General features: G+C 39.4%; 1 long non-coding RNA gene across 1 annotated transcript in view; it reads right to left on the reverse strand.

Annotated features, from left to right (window-relative positions):
- Positions 1-3,401: 3,401 nt before the first annotated feature.
- LOC120505325 overlaps positions 3,402-14,618 on the reverse strand; it is a 106,319-nt gene continuing 95,102 nt past the window's right edge. Inside the window, exon 4 of the long non-coding RNA XR_005628207.1 lies at positions 3,402-3,496. This is a non-coding gene — a long non-coding RNA (uncharacterized LOC120505325). The remainder of the gene's footprint in view (positions 3,497-14,618) is intronic.

A 14,618-nucleotide genomic window follows, 5' to 3' on the forward strand; every position in this document is an offset into this window, starting at 1 on the left:
GGGAAAAAAGGGAAAGCTATGCAGCCTACATCAAACGTCTCCTCATGCCTCATGTAAAGAAATATCTATGAGAGTTCAAGATTTTTTTGGCGATTTCTACATTTAATTTCTTATGTGATTTTATTATATTAATATACATTCTGTTTTGATAAATAGAAAACAGTTAGAAAGTAATTTGCTCTTTTAATGAGACTAATAAATTTATTTCCATGTCTGTGAGGATTCAGTCAATAAAATAGTATTCTCACTGAGGACTCAGTAAAATCTTTAAAATATATATGAACTTCAATTTTGTCTTGGAATACATTTACAGAATATAATTGCTCTTAATGTACCATGGAGAGGAGCTGTACTTTTTAATATATAGTTTCTAGGGAGAAGTCATAAAAGGATAGCTATTCTTCTACTTCTGACTTTAGAGAACTCTCTGGTTGTTATGAAGATCATTGAAACATGTCTGTTCAATGTTCTTCACAGTTTTACAAATTGGGTATTAGGAAACAGTTGAGAATTACCGAAGGAAACAAGAAGGAATCTAATTATTTGGGATACTTACTAGAACAATTAATAATAAATTGTTTAGAGACTTACTAATAAACTTACTTTCCATGTATACACACCAATGTTTTATTTTTGTGTCATATTTGGTCCATCCCTTATATCACTCTAGCCCAAATTAAAAATGAATATGTCACATGAAAACATCCATGCATTACTGATGTATGCTTTTCATTTTTCCCACTGAAATAATTAATTCCCAGTTTTTCCTCCCAATGTCACTGGGGAATTCAGCTTCTGACAAAACATGCCAAGAACTTCGAAGTGAATTCTTCAAAACACCTCATTTTAAAACTGTGTCTCTCTCTAAAACATAGAGAAACTTACCGGCTTTCAAAGACTCTGAGTCTGTGAGCCCTGGTTTCCATGGGCAATGAATAGGAACATCCTGGTACTCAGCACAGAAAAGGGATCAGGGCTGACCAGCAGAGCCACCGGCTCACAGAATTTAGCCATGAAGTTTGAATCCCAGCATGGTATTCAAAAGTGTAGACTACAGTTTGGTTTGGCCACTGTATGGACAGGAGTCACTCAGGAACTTGAAATCCAAGTCTAAAATATATTCAGCTTAAGTCCTTATTGAAATATGAGCACTGACAAGTAGAACAGGTTGCATGTTTCAGCACTGGGTTTGGATCTGGATGGCAGGAATGGTTTTAGCGTGGGACACATACAAAGTCCAAACATGACAGAGGATCAACATTTCCAATGCCACTTGCTCACAAAAAACAAACAAAAAACCTCAACAACAACAAAAACATTCCCTCTTTCTCTACTGACATGACATAAAATAAATTTTTTTATTTAAACTGAAGTGTCTGTGTGTTCAAGACAGAGAGATGTATGAATAGCCATGGATTATTCCTAATATGAATAGCTTCTGAATCACCTCTGAAAAGGTAGTGTACCAAACTGGCATTAGAAGTCTGAAGTTCTAATTTTATTCATGGATTGTGTTCCCAAGCCTCCTCTATGGCAAGGTAATTTAGACAATTAGTAAGGGAAAGTAATTAAGCAGGTGTAAATAGCACCACGGAGCACTTAAGTGTGCTCTTTTCCACTGAGAACAGCATAGTTAAGTGAAGTTGTTAATTTAGTCCTTTGCAGGAATCAAGCATTACAGTTACATGCTAACACATTAATTAAATAGTCAAGATTCTGTCATCATGATTTGATTCACAATATTTCACTTGAGAACAAACCAGATTCATCCACAGATACACAGGCATATTAAAATGGAATATTGAAACAATTATGTAAAACCCAGGGTAGATGAAAGATATTCACTTGCCAGCTCAGTTTTATTTGGATAGGCAAAAGGAGTCATTCTCTTAACATATTTTCTAACATTTATTTAGCCAAGCCACTTGGTCACAGCCAAAAGGCTCTGTCAACATATGGTGTAGGATGTTTAAAACAGCATTTGTGGGTGATATCTTCACACATTTGATGTGTTAGATTCAATAAGGAAACTTAGATTAGATACACAGATTATAGCCCTGATTTGGAGAGAGCTGCAGGATTCAGGAAGGCCGTGGGCAGCCCTGGTGTGCCCAGTGCAGGCACAGGTCAGCACTTGCTGTCACAGCCACAGTGCCATGCCGTCCCAGTATCACGGGGGTGTGCTCTTTGTTTCTTTGTTGTTTGGAGAGCCCTGCTCCAGCTGGAGGCAGGATGGCCAGGCACTGGCACCCCAAAGCAGAGGGTTTGTCCTGCTTCTCATCCACCCAGCAAGGTGGTACGATCAAAATCAGCTGGTTGGTGCCTCCTGCCAGCTTCAGAGCAGAAGAGACACCATGCACAGCCCAGCTCACTGGATCTCCTGGCAAGGCAGCCATGGGAAAAGTCTGGCTGGGGACCATGCACTGAGGAACTTAAGGTGCTTAAAGGAGGTATTTTGTTTGGTTTTTTGTTTGCTTTGTTTGTTTTTAAATAGCCTCTTGGGATCTAATCAGTCTTAGGACTTGGAGCTGGGCTGCTGTCCTGAACTCTGGCACCTAAATTGTGTCTATGGTGCAGTGGGGGTCCAGGTGTATCCTATAAAATATATCTCACTCCTAATGTCATCTTTTGCTCTTCAGAGCTTTTTGTTCAATGAGTTGACTTCCTTATCCTGTGGCTATTGGGCTTCTGAGGTTAATTCTTTTGTTGCAGGATGAAGACATTTTTTATAAGCAATGAGCCCTCAGGGAACATTATCACACTCACAATAAGAGACAGCTAACATTTTTCCAACATACTCTTCATCTGCAAGTATAACTGAACCAAAAACCTCTTTTAAAGGAGAAGCAGTCAGAGACATAGCTTATAAAAATGGAAAGAAAAAAAATTAAAAGTGTCAAGAAGATTTTTGCCAAAGTTTTCTGTTGCAGAATTGAGAATTATGTGCACACAGATTTCACCCATAGCCTCACCAGCTGTGCAACAGTAGGAAAGAAGTGCTACATTTTAAGAGAAAGTGTTGTGTTCAAAAATCATTGTCAAGTGTGTAAAAGGGAAAGTATTATTTTTATAAATGAAATGTATTTTGCTCCTCTTCTTCACACTCTCTTACTATTTCTTAGCTCTACAAAAGCTGAAGAGAGTGAAAGTTTTTGAGCGTGGCAAAAGAAAAATCCCTTTTTCATATTTTCATGCTTTTCTCATGGAAAACTTTATAATTTCACATGGAAAGTACTCCTGAAAAAAGCTCTAGTTTTCCAGTTCCACCTATGCATGAAGCAGAAAAGACAGATTAAAGGAACTGTCAAAAGTTTCAATGTAACAACGGAGTGAAAAATAGAAACTCATTTTATCTGACTTTTCCTTTCCTTATTATTCTTCTTGCTGTCACTCTCCAAAATGTCCCCTGATGTTAAGTAAGAGAAGGACTTGACAAAGGTGAAAAAAGATCCTGCAGACTTCAAGACAGGGATAGTATTTCCTGGTTTTGAATCATCTTGAGAAAGCAAATGAAGATTTTGTCAAAATAATTTTCTAAACAGTCATTGACACTTTGCAGTTGCTAAACTGCCACAACAAATCCATGTTAACTTTTGCCATTGACAAAACAAAGTTTTTTTGCTCTCTTTCTCCAGCCAAACTCTTCAATCATATTTTCAGAGCTTTTTACAGACCACATAATTTTTTGCATGTCTGGTCTCACACAGGAACCAAGTTCCCTTGTATGTGCACATCTATTGCTGTACCTCTAGCCTGCCCTATCAGATCACGCAGCCACACTACTTCTTTTTTCTATGTCTCTTTCTACTTACCTTGGAATAATTTTCATACCCTGTAACTGTAAATCACCTCCTGCAATCCCCAACTCCTGCTTATGAACAAGGGTTCATGCTGAAAACCACCTGTGTGCTGCAATTTCAGATGCAGAAGTTTCAGTGGAGAATCTCAGGAAAAAAAGGAGAAATCCCACAAACACTCAGACAAAATGACACAAGCCCTTCAAATGTCTGCCATTATTAAAGTAGAACACCAAACAGAGTCATTTTTCCTTCCAATGGACAATGCTCTTGCTGCTGCTCAGCCCAGGCATTTGACAGTGTTGGCCATGGAGAGCAGCAATGTGCCTCAGTGAGTGTTGGGTTCTGCAGACCTGTGTGCTGTGCTTGCTCTCTCAGAAATGTTTTCAGGTTAAAGAGTAAGTTACAGTCAGAAGGCTGACGTGAGAAAATGTTACCAACAAGACAAGGTTAATGACAGGTCCCATGATCTGCTCAGCTGAGGCTCATTGTCATGGCACTGCATCATTAATGAAATGGGTCCCCAGCAGAGGGCAAATACACTGAAATTACTGTAAGAAATGAAAATGTGGAGATGGGGAAAAAAAAATGTTCTCACTGTCATTATTGTGTTCCATATATCCCTGTGAGTACAGGATATCTTTTGCATATCTGGCTTGAATGTGGGACCTGCTCCACGGAGAAGAGGGCAAAACAGGCTTTCTCTGATAGCATAGTATAAAAGTAATTTAAAAAAAATTAACATTTTCCAAACAGTGGACTGTGGCTCTATATACTGTTTCATGATAGATTACACATTTTAACTGCACTACCCAAGGAATTTTATTGCTGGCCCACAATTTTCAGAGTATCTTCCTTCCTTGCATGTAGAACAAGCTGTGATTTACTGCTATTGAGTTCTCCTGAGTTTTACAAGATTAATGGGGTTTTCACAACTCTTACAGTCTCATTATCTTATGGTTTTAATATGTTATGTGAAATTATTTCAATTTTTTGTGACAAATTGAATATGATATAATCTTTTATTACAATTGTTCTCAATATATTAGGTCTAGAATTAGTACCACTGTGCTTTCCGGTGGCTGAAAAAAGAACAAGCTGCCCAAATTCAGATGTGTTAGTCACCATGTAGGACAGAAATATTAACCAAGAGACCTATAGGAGGGAGGAAAGAATTCACCCATGTGATAGATTCATGTACAAACACAAAAATGAAACCTGTCCTAAAAGAGAAATGTTATGGGCTAGAAGGAGGACAGAGTGCTTCAGGAACCTTCACTAAAAAAACAGACATCACGCATCTCAAAAAGCTCTCCAGTGTAAAGTAACTGAGATGGAAAAGCCAATTCTCCTTTACCACAAATTGTCTTTGAGCAGTTAGTTTGGCTTTCATCAGAGGGAGAGCTATTGCATCACCTGCAGCTCAAGCTATTTTAGAAAGTTTTGTATTTAAAATCAATAGGTTGCAAGCAATTCCAAAGTGAGTACAATGGCTGGAAAGCATTGCTATAACTGTGATCCAAAACCCTGTCTTCAGTCTGCTTTCACTTTTACTTGATAAGATTTTGACAATTTGTCTTTTTTTCCCCTCTGGGGTATTTTTCCCATGTACATGCAAAACACAGAAAAATGCTCAGTTTTTTAAACATTTTTGCTAAGTGAAACTCAGAAAGCTAAGTGGATAAGAAAACAAAATATGTAAATCACTTGCACAGGGAACAGCTCCTTTTTACTATCACTCATATGTTTCTACAGAATGATGACTAATTTTTTTTTTCCATACTGCATATTCCATTCTTTTCCAAGTTTCATATGTGTTTAAGAGCACAGGAAACCAAGGAGTTAAAGTATATACCTTGGTAAATTTTATTATGTGAATTCATCCCACACATCTGTTTCTTTTGTCCAGTGTTTTCATAACCCTTATTCAAATTAATGAGCGATAATTAGTGTAAAGACTAAAAAGCCTATCTTTTCAGAGCTTTTGAATGTGATGTTTGTCTCTGTACTCTTTCCAGAGTGCCATGAAAATGGAACAGAGTACCAAAGACTTCCCTCATGCCTTGGAAGGGAGCAGGGCTGAGTTTTTAACATGAGAGTCTTTAGGAATACAGTTTTACTGGCTACATGTATTTGTCATGGAAAATGAAATAAGAGCTCCTAATATCCACCAAACAAACCTGCTGATTTTAAAACGTTTTTCCAGCATAATTAAGAAAGAAATTTTTGGGAGATCTCATCACATTGTGTCTCAGAAGTTTGCCATGCAGCCTGCAATATGAATTTCTAATTCCAGGCGTAATTAGGTATCTCCTGGGACTTGCCTTGAACATAATTTCTTGTTCACCCTGTATACTTCTTCATATAAACTGATTTTGTACCTCTCTTGTCAGAGAAAGCATGGTAGAAGAACTATTAATTTCTGCCATTTAGAATTCTACAGTAATATGATGGCTAAGACATATATTGTCCTCTGTACTTACCTCTTCCCACTTCTATCTTATCTTAGATAAACACCACATATGCTACTAGTAGTAGTAGCTGAAATAAATTTAAGGTGCCCTCTTTTAGCAGGAATATAATATTTGCTTCTCTGAGGCAAGTAACAGGCACTGTGTAAACCAGGCTGTCCATGCTAGGAAATGGTCCAAACTCTATCCAGGTCTGGATACAGCCCATCAACATTTCAAATATTTGCTTCCTCTCTGTGCAACTGCTTTTGTCTCTCTGAAGAAAGGAATTTTCTCTATCAGGTTATGGTGTGTGGGCTCACCCATGGAGGGTTACTTAGCACTTCTGACAGAGGTGACAAAGTGCTCCAGACTGTCCCAACACTTTGGGGATAGCTCAAAGGAGAGTGTCCCAGCAAGGAGGTCATTTCCATGGTGACAGGCACAGGAGAAGCAGCACAGTGGATGGGTGGGCTATGGTTCAAGACACCTAATGTGATGTGTCAGCATGTAGGTGTCTGAGTGTGTTTATTTGCATTACAGACAGATCCAGGCTGTGATTCAGGTCCTGAAATGTAAGTGTTGAGCCCTCTGAGACACCCTAAGACACCCCACAGGCCCTCTACATTTTCTGGGCCATACCCATGAAGCTCATGTGGGTGTTAGAGTGTCTCAAAAGGCCCCAGGCATCTTCTTTTGTCACTGAAAGTGAGAGGCAGGTGTCTGCAGGTGCTCACACAAGGACACTGAATGAGGGCTCGCTCTGGAGCTGAGCCTGTCTGGGATGTGTTGTGTAGGGTATAGATGGAAACCATGATCCTGAGTTGTTAAGTAACTCTCTTAGAAATCACAGAAATGATTGACACAAAATCATAGGCATACCCTGAAACTGATGCAAAGCTTTCCAAATCCCAGCCAGTGGTCAGGGATAGCTACAAAAAGGGGAAGATTAAACAGGCAGGACTTCCTGATCCAGCAGGTTGCCCTGATCCTGCAGGCACTCATAAAAAGCTACAGATACAACCTTTTCTAGGCACCTCATCTTTTTTCATGGATCTTTAAAATTAGCAGTTTTTTAATATGTAGCATATTGCTGCAAATACTAATTTTCTATTGTTTTCTCTAATTTTAAATTAATTCAGACTGGATGTCTGTGCAATTGGAATGACATACCTCTGTAGAGCTCAATAATTTCCCTTAAGTGTATTACCCAAGCAATGTCTTACACTTTGTTTGAAGTTTTCTTTCTATTTCTGTTGTAATCAATTGCTTTAGCAATCTGAAAAAAAACACCATATAGGCCACCACTCCTAATCACACTTATGGTTAAATTTGCAGTAAATTATCACATGTGGATTGAAAACCTTTTTTTAATCTGTTGCATGATTACAGCTTCCTTTCTAATCAGTCCTCGCTGGGTTTTGTGTATCAGCTATTTAATCAAGCCATAAACATATCCTTGTCAAAGGTATCCTTGATATCCTTTCATTACATCCTACGTCCCTTTATTCCAAAAGACAAGAACCTGACATGCCACGCATTTGTCTACAGCTATGAAGGTTATACTTATTATATCTAGAAATGGAAGAAAAATGTCATGTCTCCAGGTACACCTTTCCATATGGACAAAATTTGCCCCTCAGAAATATTTTTAAATATTTGTTCTCTCTAGTTTTTCGAACTCAGATAATGAGATTCTCACCAACTCTGCTGGGGAACGTTCCTCAAAACTTTCCCTATCCTAATGTCATCCTACACAAACAAGGACTTTCCACTGCTGACATTTCCCAAATGTTTGCCATCATGTTGTCTCCACTGTCCCATAAATCTGATTAATCTTCCCCACACTACATACCCAGTTTTCAGCCAGTAATAATTTTCTTTTCTTTCTGTTACTCTTCTATAATTTAAATTCATTTTAATTACCACCCACATCCTAGCACTACACAGACACAAGTACTCTGGGCTGGAGTCTCTGTAGACTAGAACTGTAACATACCATCACACTAGTGGAAAACAGTGCCACAAAATTTGCTCTGGGTGCACTTCTTAGAGCAGATATAGCAGCTAAACTCCTGAAAGACTACAGCCCCATGGATTACAGCTGATCTCAGCCACATCAGTTCCCTGTCCTGGGCCTGGATCCAGAATGAAGTGAGAAGTGGGTCTCTCATGCTGTCATACAGCACAGGACACAGCAGGTGCACCCCCAGCCTCTGGTCTCTGGTGTTTTTGCTCCTGACCTGCCAGGGCAATGCATCCCGAGAAAGCTTTCCATTTGCAGCATTGCCACATTGCAAATTCAAGACTGATTTTGTCATAGATACTATCAGCACATTCCCAGATTTTGCTTGAAAATTATGTTTAAATATTTACAGTTTCTAGGTTTTGTTCTTGTGTTTAATACAGATATTTACTCCACATGTTTACTTGCATTTTCCAAGTACAACATTGCTAGGTGATTTTCCAACTGTAGCTCTGCCCTCCATCCTCATGACTTATTGCTCTGTTCTCAAGAGGATTGCAGTAATTCTTTGTATAGTATGTGTTGCAAACTGGTCCCTTAGGTCCAGAACACTAAAATGTAAAATGGATTGATAAAAGGACTAATACAAGGACAAATACCTGCACGGGGCAAGCCCTAACTCACTATGTCCACATAGTGCAGAGGGGTTTTCTGGTGGCCAAGGCATCATCAGCAATGGGCTGGTGCTGGGATTGCTACAAAGTCCATGGTGGCACAGATCTTTTCCACCTGACCCCTCATTGTGGCAACATTTTCAGTAGGACTGGCACAAAGCCATTACCTTCTTGTTCTTTCAGCCCACAAAAAGTCTTCAAAACATATCTTAAGGTCCATCCCAGCTGGTTGTAAACCAGCAATCCACTGCAACAGCATCTACAGTTTGCTGTTAATCCTAGTAGCCTGCAAATACCCTTTTTACTCCTTTATTATTTCCTGTACCCAGTGCATGGTGAAGTTCTTTTTGTTTCCCATGAGGGCATTGTCTATTTTTCATCATTTCCCAGATGACACATTAGCTGTTTGAGAATTCAATTAATTGAAGTTATTTTTATATTTATGCTGTAATTTTGCAATTAATATTGCAAGTAAACTATGTGTTCACCAAACTAATGAAAATTTCATTGATATCCAGTAAACTGCTGTGACAACTTCCTGAGGAGCCCACTGCACTCTCGGTGAAGAACCTTTCCTAATATCCAGCCTGAAACGCCTCTGGCACAACTTCAGGCCACTCCCTTCTGTCCTGTCACTGTCACCACAGAGCAGAGATCAGTATATGGTTGGTGATTGCTCAGTCTTCTAATTCTTCAAGATCTCTCTGCAGGACCTCCAGCCTTTGAGGGAGTCAACAGCTCCTCCAAGAGTGCCTGGAACCTGCCCACCTGGAGGTGCTGGTTGGCAGCTGGTTGAATATGAGCCAGCATGTGCCAGATGGCCAAGAAGAACAAAGGCATTCTGGCCTCTATCAGCAGTGGTGTGGCCAGCAGGACCACAGCAGTGACCATTCCCCTGTATTCAGTACTCAAGAGGCCACACCTCGAGTGCTATGTCCAGTTCTGGGCCCCTCAAAGACATTGAAGGGCTGGAGTGAGACCAGAGAAGAGAAACAGAGCTGGTGAAGGGTCTGAGTACAAGTCTGATGAGGAACAGCTGAGGGACTTGGGGTTCTTTAGCTTAGGGAAAAGGATGCTCAGCTCCCTGAGCTTACCTTACCATTCACTATAACTACATGAAAGGAAGTTGTAACCATGTGGGAGCTCGATAGTAGGAAAAATCTTGTCACAGAAAGGGTTGTCAGACACTGGGACAGGCTGCCCAGGGAAATGGTAGGGTTGCCATCTAAAAGATGCATAGATGAGGCACTTAGGAACATGGTTTAGTGCAAAACTTGGCTGGGTTAATGGTTGGACTCAATGATGTTAGAGGTCTTTTCCAACCTAAATGATTCTATGATTCAATAAAAAAATTCAAAATATGTTTTTTGTGATTGCCTTTTCAACTCTTCCCCAGTATTTCTCAATGAATCAACTACATAAACATGCACAATAATTTTGTCAGCATGTATAACTAATTCCTGACTTTTGGCTTTGACAAATACTTCTGTACTTTTCAATTTGTTTTGGTAGGATCTCTTTTAGTTTACTAGCTCAATTCCCAGATGCCTTTTGTGTAGCTTAGTTTCATAGTCTCAGTAATGTCTTTCATAGGCAAGCTGCTGAACTAATAAAATTTACACAAATTAATAATACATTCCTTTATTTCAAAATGTCAACAATATGGAGTAGAAATAGCTGCAAATAAGTCTTTCTGAAACCAAAGTTTAAAACAAAATCATAATAACACCCAATGTTTTATTGCAAAGATATTAATGTTAGAAGTAGTCAGAGACCTGCACAGGATAAAAACAAGGTTCAGTGAGTTCCAGGGTTCTCTACTTTGCTGATATTTAATGTCCTGTTTGAGCTTCTCTGTGCAAAATTATTTCTACATTTGTAGAAAAAGTTCACTAAAAAAAAAATTCACTAAAAATTTTACTTCTGGGCAACATTCAGAAAACCCATAGTGTTTGTACATACATAGTGCAGGGTTTTTCTGATGGCATAACACTTTAGAGAGAAATTTGTTGCCTTTTCCAGTGTAACCTGGAAAATGAAGTGGCCACCCAGCCTAGGCATTGATTCGTGCATCCCACATTGTACAAGTTCAGGAGTCAGAAGCCAGTTCCTGACAGAAGTGTGCTGTGATCTGGGAATGATACAAGAGTTACTTAGCCCCAGGCACTGCATGGTAACAGCATAAGCTGCAGACCAAAGAAACCACATTAATGGGAGTTTTCATTCCTGGAAGTTGGGCCAGGGGAGCAGATTCCTACTCTTCCTGCCCTCCACACCACACCTGCCTTCACACATCTACCTAGAGCTGTGAAGCTCCATGGCGTGGTGTCACCTCCCTCTCCTTAGGCTCCCCTATTGTGACCTGCACACAGGCAGCTTGCTTTGGGAGCAAGGAAGGTGGGTGCAGACATCACTGCCTGGTTGTCAGGGTGCTCAGCTGGAAGGGGGGAAGGGAAGGGTGCTTCAGCTGGAAGGGGATCTCCTTCAAGTTAGGAAAAAGTAGAAACTGAACCCAGGTCTTCAACTTCCTGATCAAGTATGGAAAAACAGATGTTATTGCTGGAAAGACTTCAAAAGTAATAAGTATTCTCAGCTACAAGTCCTCACCTCTAAGTGGGTTCCACATTCTGGACTAACCTTATGGAAACTTTCAAATATACAAACTAATAAAGCCCCAACAAATAAACAAAAAGTTTGACTAGGTACAGACAAGCCTGGTTGCACCAGCTCTGAAATTGCAGAACAAAAAAGGACTGAGGGATGGGAGATGGTGAGACATTATATTTGATAAGCAATGTCACTTGTCACCACTGAGACCAAAGCTGCACTTCTTGGGAATGCTCAGAGAATACAGCTTTTCTGTATGGCTTGGCACCTTTCTGATACTGACACCAAGTCACCAGTGAGTGTTTGCACAGAGTACTTGAGACAGGAAAAACTTTCACCCCCTGAAATTTGATTATTCAGAATGAAAGAGATAATAAAAGAAAGTGAAAACAAGGGCTTAAGATGAACTTTTAGCAGTAAACTCAGAATGAAAGAGATAAAAGAAAGTGAAAACAAGGGCTTAAGATGAACTTTTAGCAGTAAATAAAAAAAAATCAAGAAAATTTTTGTCTTTAATGCAGTCTAGGAAAAAATTTAAATTAGTATCTAACATTGAAAAAAAAATTATTATCCCTTTAGGTGAGCTCCTGTATTGCTGGGTGACTTCATTTTCCAGCCACCCAGTAAGAATGGACATTACTGTTCCCTGGAGAAAGAGAACATGCCAGAATAGTGATGGATACAAAGTGGGGCACTCAGGGTTTCTGTCTGAGAGTTCTTTTGCTAATAGACTCACATGATAAGAAGTTGCACAGTCAAACTTGAACAGATCATTAATTTGATAATAAAAAAGAGCCGAGGCCTATGAAATGACCCAACTTCCATCATTTAGGAACAAATCAAATGGAAACGAGGAGGACAGGTGGTAAAATTACTGTTAGCACAATTGGCACAGTGAAGGATGTTTAATAGTACCTAATAATGCATCGAACAGCATGGTCTGTACCATACCAACACAATGCATTTCTGGTCTTTAGGAGCCACTGCTTGCCAAGGGAACCTAAGGGCAAACATTTCTAGTCCACAGCACACAAAATCTTGAGGGTCCAAAGACTGTTTCTGGGAGACAGGGTCCTAGGGTCCTAACAAAGGGGTTGTCAGTGCCAGGGAAGAGGGAATTTGGATTAAATTCTTTTTGCCAAGCCCTGTCCTGAAGTCACCAGGACTTATTTGCAAAAAAAGCACGCTGAAAACAGGATTGATGCTCTGGAAACAGCACCTGGAGAGTGTTTCCAGAGTGCTGATGCTTTGGGGAGGGGGAAAGTTATCCTTATTCTAGATTGTGGATGACAGTTTTGAGACATCTGAGTATAACTAAAAAAAAAAAAAAAAAATAGGAGATATGATCTGGTGGGTTTCAATCAGTCTGTTGTGTCCTGCCATGTTTATGCAAGCACTGCAGTAAAAGAAATAAGTAGGAAATTCTGAGCTGCTTGTCCCACTTCACAGTGAAAGAGAAGAACTAGACCAATTAGTAAATTCTTGCTTTCCTGTGCAGATCAATATGCTTTATCTTCATGCCATAAACAAAAAGCATGAATCAAACTCATCACTTAAACCCTCATGTTTTCACAGCTTCCAGACACATGAGTGTTTTGTAAATGTAAAAATACAAAACGGTCATATGGAAGTAATGGGTTTTACATCTCAATACCTGTTCTGTAACCTTAATAAAAAATCAGCATTATTGACACAGTAGTTAATGAAGTAAATATTTCTCATGATTGTCTTATTGTTATGAATAATTTTTCAGTCGAAATCCCCAAGATAAAGAGTATATATTTCAATTCCTGGACAGTAGCAGCTCTTCTCATTGGTACCACTCATTCCTTCAAAAAAGGCTAGAAAATATTCCTTCAGAAAATATCTAGAGCAGCACAGGAGCAGTAAGGGCTACACCCTTCCCATGCTGTTGCACAAGCAGGCAGTCAGGCCTCCTCTCTGTAGTCTTCCCAAGATTAGCAAGAGATCCAACTGAATGATTAATATAACCATGCAGTGAGAATTGCTGCTGGGTAGAGAAGGATTCTTCTGTAAGTAGTTCCCATAGGCAAGATTTTTCAACTTTCTATTGGAATACAGAAATCAAGTTTTAGTTTCAGAAGAAAAGCAGAAATTAAAAACCTATCAGCTAATTAATGTTGTATAACTGGTTACATGCTAAGAAAGGTGAAAGCCAATATTTGCACCTGGGGTGAATAAAAGTCAAACTTCTCCCACTTCTTGTGCAGTCAATGTACCAGGAGCACTACAACAATGGCAAAAGGGAGAGCAGATGAGAAAGCTGTCGTGTTAGAGGTGAGTGATCACTTCATTCTCACAATTCTCCTTTGTTTTTAAACTTTTGAAAGAAAATGCTACAGATCAATAGGTTTCCTCATTAGCCAACTTCAGCACCTGGCTGTGAGCACCAGGAACAGCCCTGACTTACATACAGATGAGCTGTACAGAGCAACTGAGCTGACATCTCCTGCACTGTGGAATTTTTCTGGACTGAAAATTTATATGTCAGGAGGTAAAGGCTGAACATATAGCTTGTTCTTTCAAATTCACCTCTTGGGCACCGTAAATTTCCTTTATCTCCTGACGAAAGCTTTGAAAATTTACCCTGCTAATCTTCACTTTTTGGCCTTGATTTTTGGGGGAATGCTTCCCATTCTGTTCAGGTTTTCTGGTGAGAAAAGGGGAAATGACCAGCTCTTTTTGAAGCCACTTGTTCCAATTTCTTCTTTTTAGATTTGAAAAAGCTCTATACCATCCTTAAGAATAAACACTTTGTGAATAATTTTATGAAATTCAAATAAATTGTTTCAAGTAAGCATATTTTTTCTCTATGTTTTCTGCATTTGCAGGATAAAAGCAGTTTTACTTCATGGCAGCATGACGATACAGCTCACAACTGCAAATAGTATTAGCTTCCAACTCCAAGCATTTTAGCAGAGGAAATTTTATAAGTACTGAAACCCTGACAGCAGATACATTTTCCTTACACCTGCAAAACATCTCTACATTTAATACCTGTGCAAGAAAATGCTCAGTTCTCTTTCTCCTAGGCTCCTCAAATCTGCTTTCTGCACCCAGGAACTGTATCCATAGCAGTGAACAGAGATTTTTGACATCAGGT

This window comes from Passer montanus, unplaced genomic scaffold (genome assembly GCF_014805655.1).
Source record: "Passer montanus isolate IOZ18808 unplaced genomic scaffold, ASM1480565v1 scaffold34, whole genome shotgun sequence".
NCBI lineage: Eukaryota > Metazoa > Chordata > Aves > Passeriformes > Passeridae > Passer > Passer montanus.